Source organism: Rhineura floridana, chromosome 1 (assembly GCF_030035675.1).
Source record: "Rhineura floridana isolate rRhiFlo1 chromosome 1, rRhiFlo1.hap2, whole genome shotgun sequence".
Classification (NCBI taxonomy): Eukaryota; Metazoa; Chordata; class Lepidosauria; order Squamata; family Rhineuridae; genus Rhineura; species Rhineura floridana.
Window position 1 is genome coordinate 208,600,952 of NC_084480.1, and position 20,168 is coordinate 208,621,119.

At 41.4% G+C, this 20,168-nt stretch overlaps 1 protein-coding gene across 6 annotated transcripts in view; it reads left to right on the forward strand.

The window, feature by feature from the left end:
• The window catches only part of FARS2 (phenylalanyl-tRNA synthetase 2, mitochondrial), a 378,326-nt gene that overhangs the window by 215,234 nt on the left and 142,924 nt on the right, over positions 1–20,168 (forward strand). The window lies entirely within an intron of this gene.

The window sequence follows — 20,168 nt, forward strand, 5'->3', positions numbered from 1 at the left end:
TGCATGCACTGATTTCCAAAAATGGTTAGGCTGCTACATAACTAGAGGTATCAGGCTTGATGACTCTCATAGACATATGGGAAAGAATGTGCGACTCCAATAGGAAACTGTTAGTTTAGTTCAGCTTAAACAGCTTTGAGAAGAATTTGCAAGAGGGCGGCCTGGGAGAGCAGCTGGAAGAGTAAACAAATCAGGACAAATAAAGTCTTATGGATTTATGTAATGATGCTCAGGCACTTGGCCTTTGTGGAAAGTCTTGGGAGTCCTAAAGCATGGCAGGGTATGTTTCCTAATCGGAACCTTGGAGGATGCTTGGCTGACATGGCTGGAGCCAGAACATAGCAAAGTTGGGCAACGGCCCAAGACTTACAGATATTTGCAGAATTCACTGAGCAAAGCTCAAGATCCAGTGCAATTTCAACCCACTCTTCCTGATACTTTAAAGAACTGTTCAGAGGGTAGATTAAGAACTGCAGAAGTGAATGAATTACAGAAGTGAAAAAGTGGCACATACTTGGAAATGGGTCAGGTGTTTTGCTTTGGCCAAGAGTAAGGACCAACTTCAGGTCTCTTGGCCCAAGTTCGAATACATCCTAAGCTAGGCTCACAATGCCTTATCACTGCAGAAGAGGAAGGCTTACTAAGAGCTGGAAAAGAGACGTGTGAATCGCTAAAGAAGTGCAAGATGGTTTGAGAGTGGAACCCATACTATTTATCAGGTTACAGGAATATATCATCTGCACTCATGAGGCTGAAAAGGAAGGGGGAGAATAGAACAAGCAATTGACCCGACACTATTTTTCATGTCAGGGCAACACTGAAGGGGATCCATGTGACTAGATAGTTATCAGATCTGAGGCTGGCACCACTTCTGCAGCCTTGCCATCCTCCCCACTGTGATCAAAGAGAGTAGACTTTGCGGCATTTTTGTTCAGTCCAGTTGAAGTATAATGCAATACTAGAAAATGTTGGGAACCCAAGAGCTCCAAAAGGCCACTTAGTATGCTGGTCCATCTATAATCTCTCCCTCTGCTCATATTCAGGACCAAGGAACCTGTTACAAAGTTCTTTACTTTGGTTGGCTGTGGACCTGTATGCTTTCATTGCAATGTTGTCATGTCACACCATGAGAGAATTAAGAGAGCTAGAACAAAAATAAAGATTGTGATGCCGCTGTGCCCATGTTGCACAATGCAATGATGAATGAGTGAATGGGGACACTGAGAAATTAAAAACTTGCTTGGGTAATGCTAGGAAATCCCAAAACACACCAAACTGACCTTACCCTGTGTGGTGGTAGCAATGAGGCATTACTCTCTCATCTGTGAAGTTTGTTTTGGGAGAATCGACTGTGTGTGTACATACTAGCCATTTCAGCCATTTAACCTCAGCATGAACTGAAGCAGGGATAGACCTGATTATTCTCCACTAGCTCTTTTACTCTGTATAATTTACATTTGTGATCTTAGTTTATAATTAGCATTATTTCACAAGAAAAAAAGTAAATAGCTTCTGTGGATGCTGCATTCTTAGATATTTTTCATTTGGATAGGGTAACGATGCTTAAATGGTTATTCATTCATTCATTATGTTTATTTTTTTAATAGCACATCTATTAAAAGCAAATATGCTGCCATTAGTAAGTAAATTGAACTTGGATACCTAAAATAATGAGGTGCTGCCTGCAATGTGATTTATGGCTAATTAGCTTGATAGCAATTGAGGATATGTGCAAAGTGTGTATATCTGGGCTTGAATATACGTGTGTAGTGGTTAAGGTGTTGGACTACAACCTGGGAGACCAGGGTTCAAATACCCACATAGCCATGAAGCTCACTGGGTGACCTTGGGCCAGTCACTACCTCTCACACTCATGGAAACCCTATTCATAGGGTCGCCATAAGTCGGAATCAACTTGAAGGCAGTACATTTACGTTTATATACATGTGAGATTATCTGGGTCAAAGAAGTCTGAGTCATATATTAGAAGTAAAAGATGTCACCCTAGAACTATTTTCTGCTACTTGCACCTCTTACATTCCACAGTGTCAGTGTATAGGATTGTCCTCAGTAAAAATATAATCTGCATGTGTGCAACTTAGTTTTATAAAGTTGTGAGAACTCTTCAGGCAGACTAATATACACTTAAGGGCAGACTAATTCCAAACTAGAGGGGGGGAAATACAATCGGCACCGGTCATGTGGTGGCATCCAACTGACTTCTGCAGTGTGTTTTATGAGTGGAACTGATTTTGTAAATGCTCCTTTCATTCTGACTCAGGGCCCAATCCATGAGTTTAAATGCACAAATTTCTTCATAGGACTGTCTAATGGAAAATGTGGTTGGAAGAAAACTTTGAACTACAGTATGATGATTTGTGGTATGGACATACACTGGGTTATTCACTAGACTAATTTCAAATGCCAGGATCACAGAAAAGTCAACTTGTAGACAGTAGAGAATGGCCCTGTGGTTGATCATTCCTTGGTGTACCTGCTGTGGATTAACTATAGGCACAGGGGTCATTTTTGGAAGTAGCTGACTTATTATGTACAACATGATATGATTGCTCAGGATTTTTGTTTCAGTATCTTTTATGTTTATAAAGTCATTTTAATTTCATTTGACCACTCTTGTCCTCCAAACTATTTCATTTAAGTTGTGTATTTCTTGAGAACAAGAATGTTTGTGTTGGGATAAACTACTCCAAGCAACTCTGAGCCCACTGGACAGAGTGGAATTAAATATATCAAGTAAATATGAGAAAACATTACATATGAATTTGTTAGCTGAAAAATGTCCTTTGTTCAAGAGGATCCTAGATTCCTGTGGAGTCCTGCTGTCACAGATGTAACTTCAGACAAGTTTCTTGGATGACTAATTGTGACATTTCATTTCCACACAGTATATACTCATGAAACCACTTGAAAAGTTATCTCATGAGTAGCTAACACAGGCTGCATTTGCATGTCATGGTAAACCATAGTGGTTTACCCTCTTCACTCCTCTACTAGCATACACAGGAGCAACAAACCACATTCCCTGGCTTAACATTCCAACAGGAGACCATGGTTTGTTCCACTCCAAACAATCTATGAATTGAAGCTGCGATTTCCGGGGAGGGTTAACCGTTATGACTGAAATGCCTCTAACCCTGTATTAATATTGTTCTCGCTGCTGTATTGTTTTCACATTGCTTTATTGTATTTTATTGTATTGTGTTTTAATTGTTTATATGTACGTCGCCTAGAGTGGCCAATGGCCAGATAGGCGACACATAAATTAAATTTTATTATTATTTATTATTATTATTATTAAGGTTTGTTCTTAGCTCATCAAAAATGGCTTCTTTGAGTGAAACAGATCACAGTAACTTGTATAGATGTAGTGCTAAGCCAAGGATCATATTGCTTATTTTTTAATTATTATTGTTGTTTATTTCTACCCTGCCTTACGGCCAAAAAGCCCTGAAGGTGGCTTACAAAAAAACCCCACAAATATAAAAATACATCAATAAAAACAATACAATTTACAAAAAGCAGCAGTTACAACTTCCAATAAAAATGCATTAACAAATCACAAAGCGAAAATGCTTATGCTAGGAGAGGAATGCAGCAGGCACAATCTCCACATTCACAGAAAACCATGGTTTACCATGACGTGCGAACTGGTCCACTGTCAAAATCAGCCCTTTGTTAGTTTCTGCTGGTTAGCACAATCATGTATTACACTGCTGGCAAATGTTATAGCAGTGTTTCTAATAGTTTGTTTTGAAGCAATAATTCATTATTAGCACAAAATAATTATTTTTAAAGCCTTCCAAAATCATTTACAATGCAATCCAGAAGCAATTAAAAATGCTGTTTAGCAAGTGTTTAAAAGAAAAGACAGCACTGAAATTGAAATATCAAGCAAACGATCAAACTCACAATGCAGCAGTCCAGCAAACATCCAGATCGTGACTCGGAGCCCAATTCTATGCAGGGTTAGGTGTTGACTCCAGGAAAATTGCATCAACACAAAGATTCTCAATACTGATCTTAATTAAAGTGTATTTATACTATTTTACTCAGCAATAAGAATTCCATTCACTATGCTCTCTAGGAAAATAAAACCTACAGAGGTGCTTTTTTAAGGGAGCGTATCATCTTCTAAGATCAGTATACATACCAACTGTTCCTAAGAGATACAAGAAGATTTACAAGATGCTATCAAGAAGGAAAAGACTTCCCTTAAAAATATAACTGCAATTGAAATGAATCGTACATTCACGTGAGGGAATTGAAATAATATAGTAACCAAGTGTGAGCACAACAAGGCCATCTGAAACACTCCAGTGAGTGAGTTGTTCTGCTTGGCTCCATCCTACAGTACCTGGAAATGATATCATCCGTGGGCAGTGGACTCAGATGTGTGTGGAGGGGTTGGGAAAGCTTCAGGAGCAATGGTGAGGCACTGGTTGGTGGGGGCAAGGCTGTGGACTGGGACATCCAAAAATAAAGGTGTCAGGGTGCCTCCAAGAGGCGTAAAAGGAGGCTGTAAGTAGGTGCCCATAGCCTATATGAGAGGCCAGGCTGAAGGCATAGGCTCACTGAAAACAAGCTTAGTGGGCATTCTCAGCAAATCCCACAGTCAAATGGTGATCTTGTGGCTTTCTGCTGTGAGTGAATGAGGAAGGCTGACTGTTAGAGGGATTTGTTTTGTTATTGAATGGAAGAACTTGCCAGTGAGTATTATCATTTAGCTGAAGAAACTCTCTACTTTACCTCTGAGTAAAGGAACCACTTGGAACTGTATCACACTTATCTGACTCTGATTCCCTTGAAGGGCCGGAAATAGTTTACATTCACAAATACAATCAAAAGGTACTGAAGAATCATTAGGACTGCTGGGACTACAAGATGTCAAATAAACATTCAGAATGATACAGAACAGTAGTCCAACCTTTTCAGATTTGCAACCACTCTTGACCCATTTGGGGGCCCATTTATTTGTTTTACCATATACTGTATTTGTATGGTGATGATGCAGCTGTTACAGCCTACTTTATATCAGGAAGTCATAAACAAAGTAGAGGTTAAGTATGAGACCCTCCCAGGATGGAACAGAGACATATCAAATATGAGGACTTTTGATGAACTGCCTTGTGATCCAGTAGTGGGTTCTCGTGACTCACCAGTTTAAGAGCAAAGATATAGAAGAAAACCCCAATGAGTTATTCATATCAGTCTTCATAAATGAGGAATCTACACCAGAAACTCTTACTGGGTGCCATATAAAAAGAGGCCATCACAATTTTTTGTAGAAGATATTTGAAACAAATCAATAGGGTTTTTTTTGTTGATATTAAATTTCTATTCCATCCTTCCTTCCAAAGGAGCCCAGGGCAGCAGATATAAAAAAGTTAATACAAGTTAAAATATAAAACATATTTAAAACATGTAAAAGCCATTAAGGGTGTGTTAATTGCAAGGTTGCCATGGCCAGTATCTTTCAGCCATCAAATGCCTGGTTAAGCAAGAATGACGTAGACAGACACACTTCACCAGGGAGGGCATTCCACAAACAGAGAACCACCACCAAGAGGGTCCTGTCAATCACCAGTGCCAACCAGGCAGCAGTACCAGAAACAGGGCCTCCCTTGCTGATCATATTGCTCAAGATGACTGATACTGGGGGAATTGCTGCTATAGGTACATGGATCCCAAATTCTTGGATTAATCAGTATTATGCCATAAGCCAGTGTCACCCAAGAATTCGAAAGAATTCCCTTGCACTGGATTGCATCTTCCCTTTTATCCTATATGTACTTGGTTGGGTGGCTTCCCTTGGAATAGTTAGTGTTTTGCTAGATCAAAATAAGTTACCAATTTCTGGTGATTCCTCTGCATCTCTCTCTTCGCCCCCACCACCTCCCCCCAATCTGTTCTTCCAGTGACAGTGGTAGATGTCCCCATCATAGATTTCCAAGTATGTTTATAACAGAACAATAGTACAAAGGTTGTATGTTTTAACTTTTTAGCTATACTGTGCTGTTCTATCCTGGTCAGGCACATATTTAAAGATGTCTTGTTGAACATAAATCCAGTTTATGTGACTCTGATTGTACAAGTTTCAATTCACAGTTAGCTTGTTTTTCTCAGTGGCATTTTACAAGACCATTGTGGTTGCTTCTCAGATCAGAACAGATGGTATAGTACAGGAAAAGCCCAATTTTTGTAAGTAACTCTAAAAGCTTATATAGTATTTCTATGTTTTTAATAATCTTCTCGTCTTTTCTTGGATACACCAGCCAATGGACATGAGTTGAAACCTGTTTGTATATCTCATGTGACCAAGACCTTCATTTCTGTCTGACAAACCCCATTACTCTCATGTAAATAATTCATTGTCATGTGTCTCCCCCATTTACTAATTATTAGTCTTTCCCCCCATATTTTTCCTGATTACACCCATTTCCCATAGGCAACTTCATATCTTCTTTTAACCAATGCTAAATCCAACTATTTTACAATCCAGAAGCAGTGGTCCCTAGCCACCATTTTTATATTTATTTAACGTTAGCTGACTCGAAGCTTTAATAAGGCAGAATATAAATCTTGATATAAATATAAATTAATATGTCATGATCATATCTCAAAAATCCCCCCTTTTTAGTGTGTGTGGTAGGGTGCTGCATCTAATTTACTATTGTAGTTGTCCAAATTTTAGTGGAAAATAACCCTGGAATTCCAGAAAGAAAGAATGTATATGTTCAGAAAATGCAGAAAGCTTATTATCAGAACAGCAGGAGACAAAAGAGAAACTAAATGCATAAGAGTTCAGGTCCAATTCCCATAGAGACAGAATATATTAATGCTGTGTCAACGTTCTCTAAATTTGATATGTGCTTTGAGAGCAGCACAACTGATGCAGCCAAACAGATATTGAAAACTACTCAACATGCCAAGTGGTCATATACTTGTGCTACTGTTTGATGCCTCTTTGTTCCCTTGGCTGTTGCTTCATCTCAGTGTTGTTTTCCTTTTTCTGAGCTCGTTGTCCATGACCTCATTTGCCCACACTGCCATTGAATTTAATGTTGTTTTTCACCCAAAAAGCACATTCTGTATATTCTAATAGAACTTTTATCCATTTTCCCCCTAACCTGACGGAAACATTAAGCAAAAACTGCTTGGAAATTGTTGCAAGTGATAACCTTACATTAGTTCTTTAGATAGATAGATATAACGTTTATTTTCAGTGGCATAATTCTACTATTTCCTAAGTTTATTTTATTTTATTTAAAAAAGCCAAAACCAAATCCAATTGTAGTTAGTCCTCATGTTTTCTTACATGGTACCTAAGGAAATTAGATCCATGGTAAGTAAATGTACCATAGTGCAGAATGCTCTTTAATTTTATACACTCAGAGTTTTGCCTCTGAGACTCCTTTTAACAAATAGGTGATGAATGAATACACATGCAAACAAACACTTGACTATATAAAGCACAACCTGTATTATTATCCCAAAAGGTAAAGTATAATAGTTACATCAAGTGCTTAAGTAAGCCATAGAGCAATGTCTGTTGCTGAGATACATGAGCATATATAAAGAACCTTTTGGAGTAGTGTTTCTATAAAAGTTCCCAGCATTCTGTCATGTTTCTCAGTGACTAAGAAAAACAGCACCTAAGATTGGATTGTGCAGACATTAAGATTAATTATTAATGACTGGTGTCCGTGGGGCAGATAACAGGTATAGCCACCAGACCATTTGTGTCTCCAGGTGATCCATCATGGTTTCTCTCATTTAAGTGAATAGTTTTCACACTTAGGGACAAAATCTATAGTGGTGGCAAAACCTGCCCCAGACACTGTGATGGCCTACACTCACTTACAAGGGAAGAGGAGAGGGAAAATGAATTTCTGTGCAGAGAGCATACAGAAATATATTACCCTCAAAAAAATCCTCACAATATGCAAACTCTACCTCTTCTTACACTGCACTTTATGACAGGCAGTTTTCCAGTAACATGTTTTTGCTTTTTTAAAGTAAATGTAAATATTTGTTGTTGGTTTTTGTTTTGCTTGTAGATCACAAGTCAGAACTAGCTTGAATCTTGAATACAACCAGGATTCTTTTGGTGGTTCCTTTTACTAAGCTGGCTGTTAAATATGTCATCAGATGCAACTGGTTTATTGAACATCTTGAGATTTAGGAGAAAAGTGTGTGCACATAGGAGTTAAAATTCCAATTAAAGTTTGCTATTGAATGTAAAAAACAAAAACAAGATATACATTTAATTCACTTGTATGTTAAGTCTTGGAAAGGCTGTGTGTGTGTGTGCGTGCGCGCTTGCGCTTGTGGGAAGTCCACTGTAATGAAGACTAAGCCTGGTATGTTGTTATTTACAACTTCTAATATATTGTAGATGCTTTGTTATTAAATGCTAATACTGTTTCCCTTTATGCAGGAAAAACAGGATATAAATATGCAATTCTAGAAGGGGGCCATAGCTAGACTGTAGAACAGATGCTTTGTATGTAAAAAGCACCAGAGACTCTGGAGAGCTGTTACCAGTTAGAGTAGACAGTAGACACACTGTGTTCCCAATTCCACCAAGATCACTGTCCCCACTCTGCTAAGGCTTGGTCTATAGTAGCAGCAAAAGGAAGTGGGAATGAGGTGGTGGAATCCTGAGGTGATGGAACGGACTGTACTACAATTGGATGTACTGCAGTTGATAGAATAGTCTTTAGGATGCATATAGGGGAATCATATTTTTGAGTCCCCCTCTACATTGTTGTTGTTGTTGTTGTTATCCTTCCCTTCCTCCGAGTAGGAGCCCAGGGCAGCAAACAAAACACCAAAACACTCTAAAACTGTTGGGTGCTGTGAAGTGCAAGTATTCCAAAAAGACATGGACAGGGTTAAACAGCACACTCTGGGGCTCAAGGACAGAGAGCAGACCGAAGGCTGCAGGTGGCTGGGCAGGAAAGCTGCCAAGGCTATAAAACCACCATGGAAACAGCTCAGGGTGTGGGGGGTGCATTTGATGTATGTGAAGGAGAGAGAAGCTCGTGTATCTGTGTATCTGCACAAGACTATTGAATCAGTAAAAGATTCAACTTCACCACTTCTAGTGTACTGTCTCTATTCATTCCTGTCATACGCAGTGGCATTGCCCTGACAGGCAAGCCGCAATTCCAACAAAGGGTTATGGGCCCAGAACAGGAACGGAATAGAGCATAAGCAGAGTGCAGAGAAGAAAGAAAGGCAGCAGAGCTGAGCCGACTAATGACAGCAGCACGGACGGTGACAGGAGCCAGTGGAAGCTGGTGCAGGATGTAAAAGAGGCCTGGAGCAGATACGGTGAAGCTGTAAAAAGAGGTTTCGTTTCTCCAAACTGTGCCTGTGAAGAATGGCAGTTTCACTTTCGCAAGGGATGCCATTGGAGCATCTGAACGAAACTAATTACTTGAATTGGAGAATGAGGATGCAGGCGTTTCTGACAAAGGAAGACTTATGGACTGTTGTAACAGAGGATCCCCCGTCTGATCCCCCACCGGCACCGTGGATAAGGCTGGATGAGCGTGCGAGATCGTATATTATCCTGGCAGTAAGTGACTCTCAATTGCTATACGTGCAGGATAAAGAAACAGCTAAATTAACCTGGCAAGCTCTGTATGAGGCCCACGTTCGTAAAACAGCGAGCAATAAAATAAGTTTAACAAGAAGATTGTACCAGCTCAAGTACACAGACGACGTCACAATGTCTGAACATTTGTTTAAAATTTCAAAGCTGTTTGCAGAGTTGCAGGAACGGAATGTAATGTATCCGGACACACAGAAAATTTATATAATCCTGGCAACATTAAATTCATCATGGGACAATCTTATTAGTTCACTCAAAGCGCTCCCTGAAGAAGATTTATCGCTCCCTTACGTGACAGGCAAGTTGATACAGCAGTGGGAGAGACGTCAGGAGGCTACTGAACAGGAGAAGGAAAGAAAGTTGGAAGGAAAAAGTGAAAAGACTGAGATTAATGGCAGGTCGTTTGGCAGGTCGTTTGGAACAAAGGCATGCTATCGTTGTGGGTCATTAACTCATCTTCAAAGAGACTGTGAGTTGCGGCAGAGAAGGCAGAGAGAAAGGCCGTCGCATGTGCAGCTAGTGAAAGCTGAAGCTGTAACCAGAGACAGAGACTATAATATTAAAGGAACCTGGCTTCTTGATTCAGGGGCTACACACACCCTAATCAATGACAAATCTATGTTCAGGACTGTGGTTCCAGCGACTTCACACGTGGTGCTAGCTGATGGGACACGAAAACAGGTACAAGCTATGGGTACTGTGACTTTAAGTGATTTAAATACAATTATTACTGACGTTCTGTACGTGACAGACATTCAATGTCACATATTGTCTGTACCTAAATTATGTGCGATGGGATTTACAGTTACATTTAGAAACAAAACTTGTGAGGTGAAAGCAGGAGAAAAAGTATGCGTGAGAGGGTTTCTCAGGGATTCCATGTATTATGTGCAACTGAACCCTAATGACAAAGAAAACGTAATGATGTTTTCTAACCAAAGGCCACATGATAACTGCATACACTCCTGGCATAAAAGATTAGGGCACGCAAATCATGAAATGATTAAGAAAGTGCCCGCTTTGAGCAGTGATGTTACATTAAAACCATGTGATGCTTATATCGATTGTGAAATATGTAAGCAGACAAAAGCAACCACAGCTCCCAAACACAAGGAAGCTGAAAGTCACACGAATAAGCCATACCAAACAATACATGTAGACGTGGCAGGACCTTTTCAGGGGTCACAAGGTGGAGCCCGCTATTTCTTGGTGATAGTAGATGAATTCTCAAGATATAGTACAGTATATCTGTTACGTTCCAAGAATGAAGCTGAAGGGAAACTAAAGATGTTCATACAAAAGGTGAAAGTACAGCATGGCATGAGCATACAGCAAATGAGAACAGACCAGGGGGGGGAGTTTACCAGTCAGTCCTTGGCACAGTATCTAGAAAAGAAAGGCATCAAGCATGCGCTCACTGCTCCATTTAGCCCACATCAGAACGGTCTGGCGGAGAGAAAAAACAGATCCTTGCAAGATGCCACGAGAGCCATGATTAGAGATGCTAATCTGAGTAATGCATACTGGGGTGAATGTATTTTATATGCGACACATATTCAGAACAGGTTGTTCCACAGTGCCATAAACATGACACCCTACAAAAAACTATATGGTCGGAAACCAACACTCCAGCACATTCTAAAATTTGGCACAAAATGCTGGGTTCATGTCCCCAAGGGAAAACGTAGGGGGAAGCTAGCACCCAGGGCTCAGAAAGGAATCATTTTAGGTTTTCAAAATGTTTTTTACCGCGTATGGCTACCACAGGAGAAAAGAGTGATATTCAGCAGGAGTGTGAAAGCTCAGGAGGAGGACTGGGATAAATCAGTGTCAGTGGACTTAACGCACACACACAATGGCTCTGAACGAAGGGAGCAAACAGTAAAACAAGAGGAACAAGAGGAACATGCTCTTGTTGAAACAGAAACACATAGCAGTCCCAAACCAGAAGTTGTTTTAAGGAGGTCTGAGAGATCCAATCTGGGGAAACCGCCTGATAGATTCCAGATAAGCATCATACAAAAACATGATGAGATGCATGGATATACAGGGTATACACAAGTGCCAGAACGAAAAACAAATGAAGAAACTTTGTATCTAACATGTTTCAAACCAGAGATAGATGCTGACTAATGTGTTGTCTGATAAAAGATGTGAAATGTAAAAGTAAAAATGTAAAAACAGAGAAAATGTAAAACTGTACTTAACTGAAATGTAAATGAGAGAAACAAAATCTGTAAAATGTATAAAGAGCCATGTCTGTTTGGAAGGTGGGGGCTTGTTGGGTGCTGTGAAGTGCAAGTATTCCAAAAAGACATGGACAGGGTTAAACAGCACGCTCTGGGGCTCAAGGACAGAGAGCAGACCGAAGGCTGCAGGTGGCTGGGCAGGAAAGCTGCCAAGGCTATAAAACCACCATGGAAACAGCTCAGGGTGTGGGGGGTGCATTTGATGTATGTGAAGGAGAGAGAAGCTCGTGTATCCGTGTATCTGCACAAGACTATTGAATCAGTAAAAGATTCAACTTCACCACTTCTAGTGTACTGTCTCTATTCATTCCTGTCATACGCAGTGGCATTGCCCTGACAGGCAAGCCGCAATTCCAACAAAAACATCATAAAAACAGACATTAAAATATATTAAAACAAAACATATGTAAAAACATCTTATTTAAAAAGCTTTGAAAACATCTTAAAAAGCAATTCCAACACAGATGCACAGTGGGATAAGGTCTCTACTTAAAAGGGTTGTTGAAAAAGGAAGGTCTTCAGGAGGCGCCAAAAAGATAACAGAGATGGTGCCTGTCTAAAATTTAAAGGGCGGGAATTCCAAAGGGAAGGTGCGACTACACTAAAGGTCTGTTTCCTATGTTGTGCAGAACGGACTTCCTGATAAGGTGGTATCTGCAGGAGGTCCTCACCTGCAGAGCATAGTGATTGACTGGGTATGTAAGGGGTAAGATGATCTTTCAGGTATCCTTGTCCCAAGCTGTATAGGGCTTTGTACACCAAAACCAGAACTTTGAACTTAGCCCAGTAGCTAATAGGTAGCCAGTGCAATTCTTTCAGCAGCAGGGTGACATGTTGGCAAATACCCTGCCCCAGAGAGGAGTCACGCCGCTGCATTTTGCACCAGCTGCAGCTCCTGGATCAGCTTCAAGGGCAGCCCCACATACAGCACATTACAGTAATCCAACCTGGAGGTTACCAGTGCATGGACAACTGGTCAGGCTATCCTGGTCCAGAAACGGCCACAGCTGTCTTACCAGCCAAAGCTGGTAAAAAGCACTCCTAGCCACGGAGGTCACCTGGGCCTCTAGTGAAAAAGATTGATCCAGGAGCACCCCCAGACTACAAACCTACTCTTTAAGAGGGAGTACGACCCCATCCAAAGCAGGCAGCTGACCAATTATCCGAACTCAGGAACATTAAAAAAAAAAACTCTTCAAGTTAAACAGTGCAGCAAGAGTACACTGGACACAAACCTCTCTCCATTATATGCTAATTTTTAGGGTTTTTTTTAAAAAAAAAAACCCTGAAGGAATACACACACATACAAACGTTGGGGAACATTTTAAATTTTATTTCATGCATCTCAGAAATCTGAGGAAGCAGCAGTGTGGTAAAAATCACCGTTCTTTGTTTTTTACCTATGATTTCGTATTGTTTCTGCATTAATCTCTAGATCTTAAGAAAAGACTTTTAAAATATGTATTTCAATATGTATATTAACCTAATACATATCTAAATGTGCATTGTCTCTCAAAATAGATATTTAAGATAAGCTCCCAAGAACTGTGTCCCAGCACCTGGACAATTGTGCAATTTGATGAGTAGCTAAATCATGAGCCACACAATAGCCTGAGAAGTGCGGATCAGGTGCTTTTGCATGTGAATTTGCAAAGATCGAATGTCTCTGTATCCCTAGTGCCAATCACCAATTAAGATGTAGCAGCCACCACATCGTCTTTACTGCCTGGCTCATGCATTCCCATGAGGACTGGTTATCTATAGCATCTTGACCACATTGCAAAGTAATTTTTTCCATGTTGCTGCTTTCTTAGATTTCTGAGATGCAGGGTATGTGGCCAGCAACTTCATATGGCTAGTGTGATTGAATTCCATATGGTTGCATGTGCCTTGCAATAAGATTGTATGAGGCCACCATAAGGCAAATGGTTGTCTGTAGCCTCCCAGTGGCACAAATTTTCTAGAAAAACAAAAGGGATGTGAATATTACAGCAATCCCAATTAGCAATTCACAGCCACCACTTGTGAGCTCAGGCCAGTTGCTGAATGGAGCATTTTAAGTCTTTCAGAATGACCTCTTAGGGAGCATAGATTTTATGATGCCATATACTAGCTTACAGAAACCTGGACATTTCTTATCCATCAACTCTGAAGGCTAATTTTCACTACAGCTATAGCAATGTCCACTGCAGTGAAGCAAACCACATCTGGTGGTGGTGGTCGTGAAATATGTTAAAGCACACTTAGAAGGTGCCTCAGTGACTTCTCAAACTATTATTGCAACTCAGTCATTGGAGCAGAGAAGGTTTCACAGATGCTGTGTGTATTCCTAGGTTTATTTTGTTTATTTTCCCCCTATTTGTGCATATTAAGATGTATGCATGATCATGAGTCAAGTTTTCCTAGATTGCTGGACCATAATAACCAGAAGAGGAAATCTGTTTAGCAATATATATGACTAGTGGGATTTTTCTGCTGAACCCGAATGATGACAGAGATTTGCTTTTGTTTTACACTGTGCTATAAATTTAAAACAGCAATATTTGGCATTGGTCAGAAGGTGTATATTTTAAATCTTGCATGAATTTTGATGTAGTAATTGTTTCTTCCTAGGAAACTATTAATTTCAAGAGAAAAAGGCAGTAATCAACACCATAACAGCCCAAAGAGGACCTTAACCTAGGACAATGCTAGGGACAAGATTTGAATTAACAGTTCAGACATAACCACTATGTTATAGCCGGGGGTGCCAGCAGGATTTTTCTGGGTCCAGTATGCTGTATGTGGATTGCGTCCCCCACCCCACCCACAAAAGAAGCACAAATTTGCATGCACTTTGTGTCATGCTAATTTGTGTCCTGTTTTGTAGGTGGGTTGAGGGGTCTGAAAATAAATCAGGGGCCACATGTGAGTAATAAGAGGTCAATAGATAAACCCTGCCCCATGATTGTAGTTACATACTGGAACTTGTTGAATTTCTGCCTGCCACAGGGCTGTTAAAAGCACAAGAATCCTGCTCTGTCACAAAGCATCCATAAACCATGTAAGCCAGTTGATCATTTGTCAGTTCATAGAATCATAGAACAGTAGAACTGGAAGGGGCCTATAAGGCCATCAAGTCCAACCCCCCGCTCAATGCAGGAATCCAACTTAAAGCAAACCTGACATGTGGCTGTTTAGCTGCCTCTTGAATGCTTCCAGTGTTGGAGGGCTGTGATGCCCTTCCCTGGCTCTCCCTGTCAGGTTCCTACCTGCACGTGGCTACTGCCTGTCACTAGGCATCACCAGGGACTCCACCAGTCCGGACTGTCCTTTTTTATTGTTTCTCTCCCCGCTCTAGCACAGATCTCAACAGATCCCCCTGCTAGGCAACCACCAGTCACGTCCTAATACTAGTATTCCCAGAGACTCTGAATACTGGTATTGTTATTCTCTTCACCGCTGCCACCATTTGTTACAGTTTCCCTTCAGCCTTGGTCATTACCTTATCCTCCCTTCTGGTCTGTGAAACCCCAGCCAAGGATCAGGCCTTTGGTAAACCAAATTAAGTATTTATTAAAGATAACAAAGCTAACAAGATTAACAAGATTTCTTCTTAAGGCACATAAGCATATGGTTTTACTCCATACTAATCCGAACTCCACCCCCCTCCTTCTCCACTCTCTCCTGGCAAACCACTCTCTCAAACCCACCAAACAACCCACTCTTTCTCTTCTCCCCCCAGATTCCACTCTCACTCTTCCTTTTATACGTTCAGCCATTTTAAACACTCAGCCAATCATCTACTCCCCATTCACTCCCCCTCCTCTTTCACTCCACTTACCATGTATCTTCTAAACAACAACACTTACCATATATACATTAATATAGGAACATCACATTCCCCCCCCCCTTAAAACAATGGCAGAGTATTATTCCTGTTCCAGGATTTATACGTCGCATTAACAAATAAAAGTCTCTATGGGGAAAATGTCTTTCTTTGTTCCTCCGTCTGGTCACGTCACTGCAGTCCCAGCCAATTGCCTGGAAAGTCCATCGGCCAGTACATTGTCCTTGCCTTTTATGAACTGGAAGTCCACTTGATAGTCCTGTAGGGCCCAGAACCACCTCTGCAGCATAGTGTTATGTTTTTTCATAGTCTGCAACCATAACAAGGCCCGATGATCCGTAGTCACTGTGAATCTTCGTCCCCACACGTATGGGCGCAACTTGTTCAGTCCCCACACGACCACTAGGCACTTCTTCTGGACCGATGAATAGTTTTTCTCCCTCGGCGTCAGCTTGCGACTCAGGTACGCCACTGGATGTCTGGTGCCTTCTCTCTCCTGCAGCAAGACGACTCCCAGCGCCAGGTCCAACGCATCTGTAGCCACGATGAATGGTTTCTCATAGTCTGGTGCTATTAATATGGGTCCTTGGCACAAGGCTTGCTTCAGTAGATCAAAAGCCTTCTGACATTCATCCGTCCATACCACACGCTCAGAACACTTCTTCTTTGTTAATTCATGCAAGGGGGTTGCTATTTCCCCAAAATTTCTCACAAACTTCCTATAAAATCCAGCCACACCTAGAAATGCCCTCACTTGCTTTTTGGTTAAGGGGATCGGCCACGCTTGTATTGCCTCCACCTTGCTCCATAAGGGGGTGATTTTCCCACTCCCCACCTTATGTCCTAAATAGATTACTTCCTTTAGTCCAAACTGGCATTTCTTAGCTTTTATTGTGAGGCCTGCTTTTCTTAAGGCCTCCAATACTGTTGTCAGGTGTTGGACATGCTCAGGCACCGACTTGCTAAAAATGGCCACGTCATCGATATAGGCCACTGCAAAATCTGACATGTCTCACAACACAGTATTGATTAGCCTCTGAAATGAACTTGGTGAGTTCCTTAGTCCCATGGGTAAGGTAACAAACTCATATAACCCATCTGGTGTACTGAAAGCAGTTTTGGCTCTGGATTGCTCGTCTAGTTCCATTTGCCAAAATCCTTTACAGAGATCTAGTGTAGAGATAATGGTTGCTGCCCCCAATAACTCTAACATTGTGTCTACCCTAGGCATAGGATACGCATCTGGGACAGTAATTTTATTGATTAGCCGATAATCAATGCAAAACCTTGTCGTTCCATCTTTTTTCGGAACCAGGACAATACTTGAGGCCCAGGGACTGATGGATTCCCTGATCACTCCTAATTCCAGCATATCTTCCACCTCCTTTTTGATCTCATTCAAAACTTTCCCATTCACACGGTACGGAACAGATCTGATTGGGGCATGATCTCCGGTATCAATGGAATGTATAACTATACTGGTTCGGCCAGGTTTGTTGCTAAAGAGATTCCTATAGGTTTTCAAAACTCTCAGAATCTCTTCTTTTACTTCCTCCTTCACCTCCTCTGACCATTCCACTTGATCTACCCCTCCTTTGTCTTTGCTTTCCTGTACCAAATCTGGAAGTTCAGGCCCACTTCCCTCAGGGAATAAGGTAACTTGCAACACCTGTACATCCCTGGTATGGTAAGGCTTCAACATATTTACATGAACCACTTTGCTTTTGTTTAATTGGTCTGTGGTGATTACATACGTCACTGTGTCAAGCCTTTCTCTGATGGTATATGGTCCTTCCCAGTTAGCCTGTAATTTGTCATGTTTCCTGGGTATGAACGCCATAACCATATCTCCCACATCATACACACGTTCCCTGGCTGTTCTGTCATACCAGTAACGTTGCTTCTCCTGTGCTTGACTCAAATTCTTTTCCACCACCTCCATCATTGATGTTAATTTATTGCGGAATTCCAATACAAAATCTACTACAGATGTTTTGTACTCTCCCAGGGTTCCTTCCCATGAATTTTTTAATAGTTCCAAAGGTCCCCTCACTTTTCTAGTGAACATGAGTTCAAAGGGTGAGAAGCCTGTTGACTCTTGAGGGACTTCTCTGTATGCAAATAAGAAGCATCCCAACCGTTCATCCCAGTCTTGTGGGTGATCTTGAACATAGCTTCTGATCATGCCCTTCAAAACGCCATTGAATCTCTCTGTTAACCCATTAGTGGCAGGATGGTAAGTAGTGGTCTTTAGATGTTTTAGACCACAACATTTCCACATACATTGCATCACTTCTCCCATGAATACACTGCCTTGATCCGTCAGCACTTCATGAGGGAAACCCAGCCTCATAAAGATTTTTAATAAAGCCTCTGCCACTACAGGGGCTTCCACGGATCTTAGTGCTTCTGCGTCTGGGTACCTGGTGGCAAAATCCACCACACCAATAGATATTTCTTGCCATGCCTTGTGGGTTTGGAAAAAGGGCCCACCAAATCTATTCCCACTCTATAAAAGGGTTGTCCAATTATAGGAAGGGACTTTAAGGGTGCCTTAGTCTTTACTCCACTTTTTCCCACCTTTTGGCATATTCCACAAGATAGACAATGTTGTTTTACATCTTTGGAGATGTTTGGCCAATAATAGTGTGCAGCCAATCTCCTCTTGGTCTTTTTTATTCCCAGATGTCCTGCACATGGGACATCGTGGGCTACCTCTAGCAATCTGGTTCTGTATTTGCTAGGTACTATCAATTGCTTCACTGGTTCACATTCATCCTTTCTCTCAGCGGGCATCTACAGTCTATATAAAATCCCATTCTCACACACAACTTGATTCCTCAGTTTGTCAGTGAAAGGAATCTGTTGGGTCAGAGCTTGTTCCTTTATCTGCTTCAAACTTATATCTTTATGCAGCTCTTCCCTGAATTGCTCTGCTTCTTTCTTATCAGAGACCACTTGATACAGTTTGTCTCCTTCAGCAGGCCTGCTAGTGGTTGCTATGGTGACCTGAGGCGGGTTAACAGATTCCACCCTGTTTGTTTCAGCCCCCCTTAATATGGCTTCTTTTTCTCTGCCAATTTGCTGTCTGGTCACTACATAGATCTTTCCTTGGGCTCCCATTACATCTCTTCCCAGTATTACTGGTTCTTGTTGCTGGGCATTAATGCCTACTTTATATCGGCCCTCTCGGCCTCTCCAAGTCATTTCCACCAGAGCCACAGGCAAACTTTCTGGTTGACCCCTCACTCCTTGGATAGTCACAGTTTCCTGAGGTAATATTACCTCAGATTTTATTAAATCTGGCTTCAGTAATGTCTGAGCGGCACCAGTATCAAGCAATGCCCAATAATTTGCCCCTTGTACACTCACTTCCTCTCTCAGACTTGAATCAAGGTCTGTTACTTCTGTCCAGTTTATCTGGCAGAACTGAACCTTTTTCGCTGTTTCTAAAGCCTTGGGCTTTGTTTTCACTGCCCTTGTCTGAGCAGGATTACTAATGGGGTTGGCAACCTCACATTGAAAACGTAGGTGCCCCGGTCTACCACATTTGTAGCATAATTTCTCCTCACTTTTAGGGTACACAGATCCACTCTGGGGTGTCCTGTGCCCTTCAGATTTTACTGGAGGACTCACTCGCTGTGGCACCACATCCCTTCTGCCAGCATTATATGGTCTGGGTTTAAAATCTCTTGATGTTTTCCCCACCCAGCCAGTTCTGTTGGAGACGAAGTGATCCGCCATCTCTGCGGCCTCCTGCACTGATGTAGGGGAACGGTCTTTGACCAGGAGCCTTATTTCTGGTGGTAACTGATGGTATAATTGATCCAATATCATGAGGTTTTTCACCTCCTCCACAGACTGAGCTTTTTCACTTGTCAGCCATTTCCCAAATATGTCCATCAGTTTTGCCCCCAGCTCCACGAAAGACCTCCCTGTCTGTATCTGGCAGTTTATGAAAAGCTTTCTAAAATGATCAGGCCCCAGTCTGAATCTTTTAAACACTGCTTCTTTGAATTCAGCATAGGTGACGGGCCTGTCTGAGGGGAAATATTGGTATACCTCAGCCAATTCCCCTTTAATCAGGTTTGATAAATACTGCATGCATCTTCAGGTAGCCCCCACAACTGAGCTGCCTTTTCAAAGGTTGTGAGATAAATTTGAGGATCTTGACCAGGCTCATAGACAGCAAAGTCCTTTGGAGTAATTTTTATTTTTGCTCCATCTCTGTCTTTCCTTGTCTCATCAGAATGAAACTTCTCTCTTTCAAATTTTAACTTTTCTGCCTGTAATTCCGCATCTACTCTCATTCTCTCAGTTTCCATCCGCAATCTTTCAGTTTCCAACTCCCTCTGCTTGTCTTTCCCATCAGCCTCCATCCTCAATCTCTCAGCTTCCAACTCCCTCTGCTTGTCTTTTTCCTCAGCCTCCCATCTTAACTTCTCTCTCA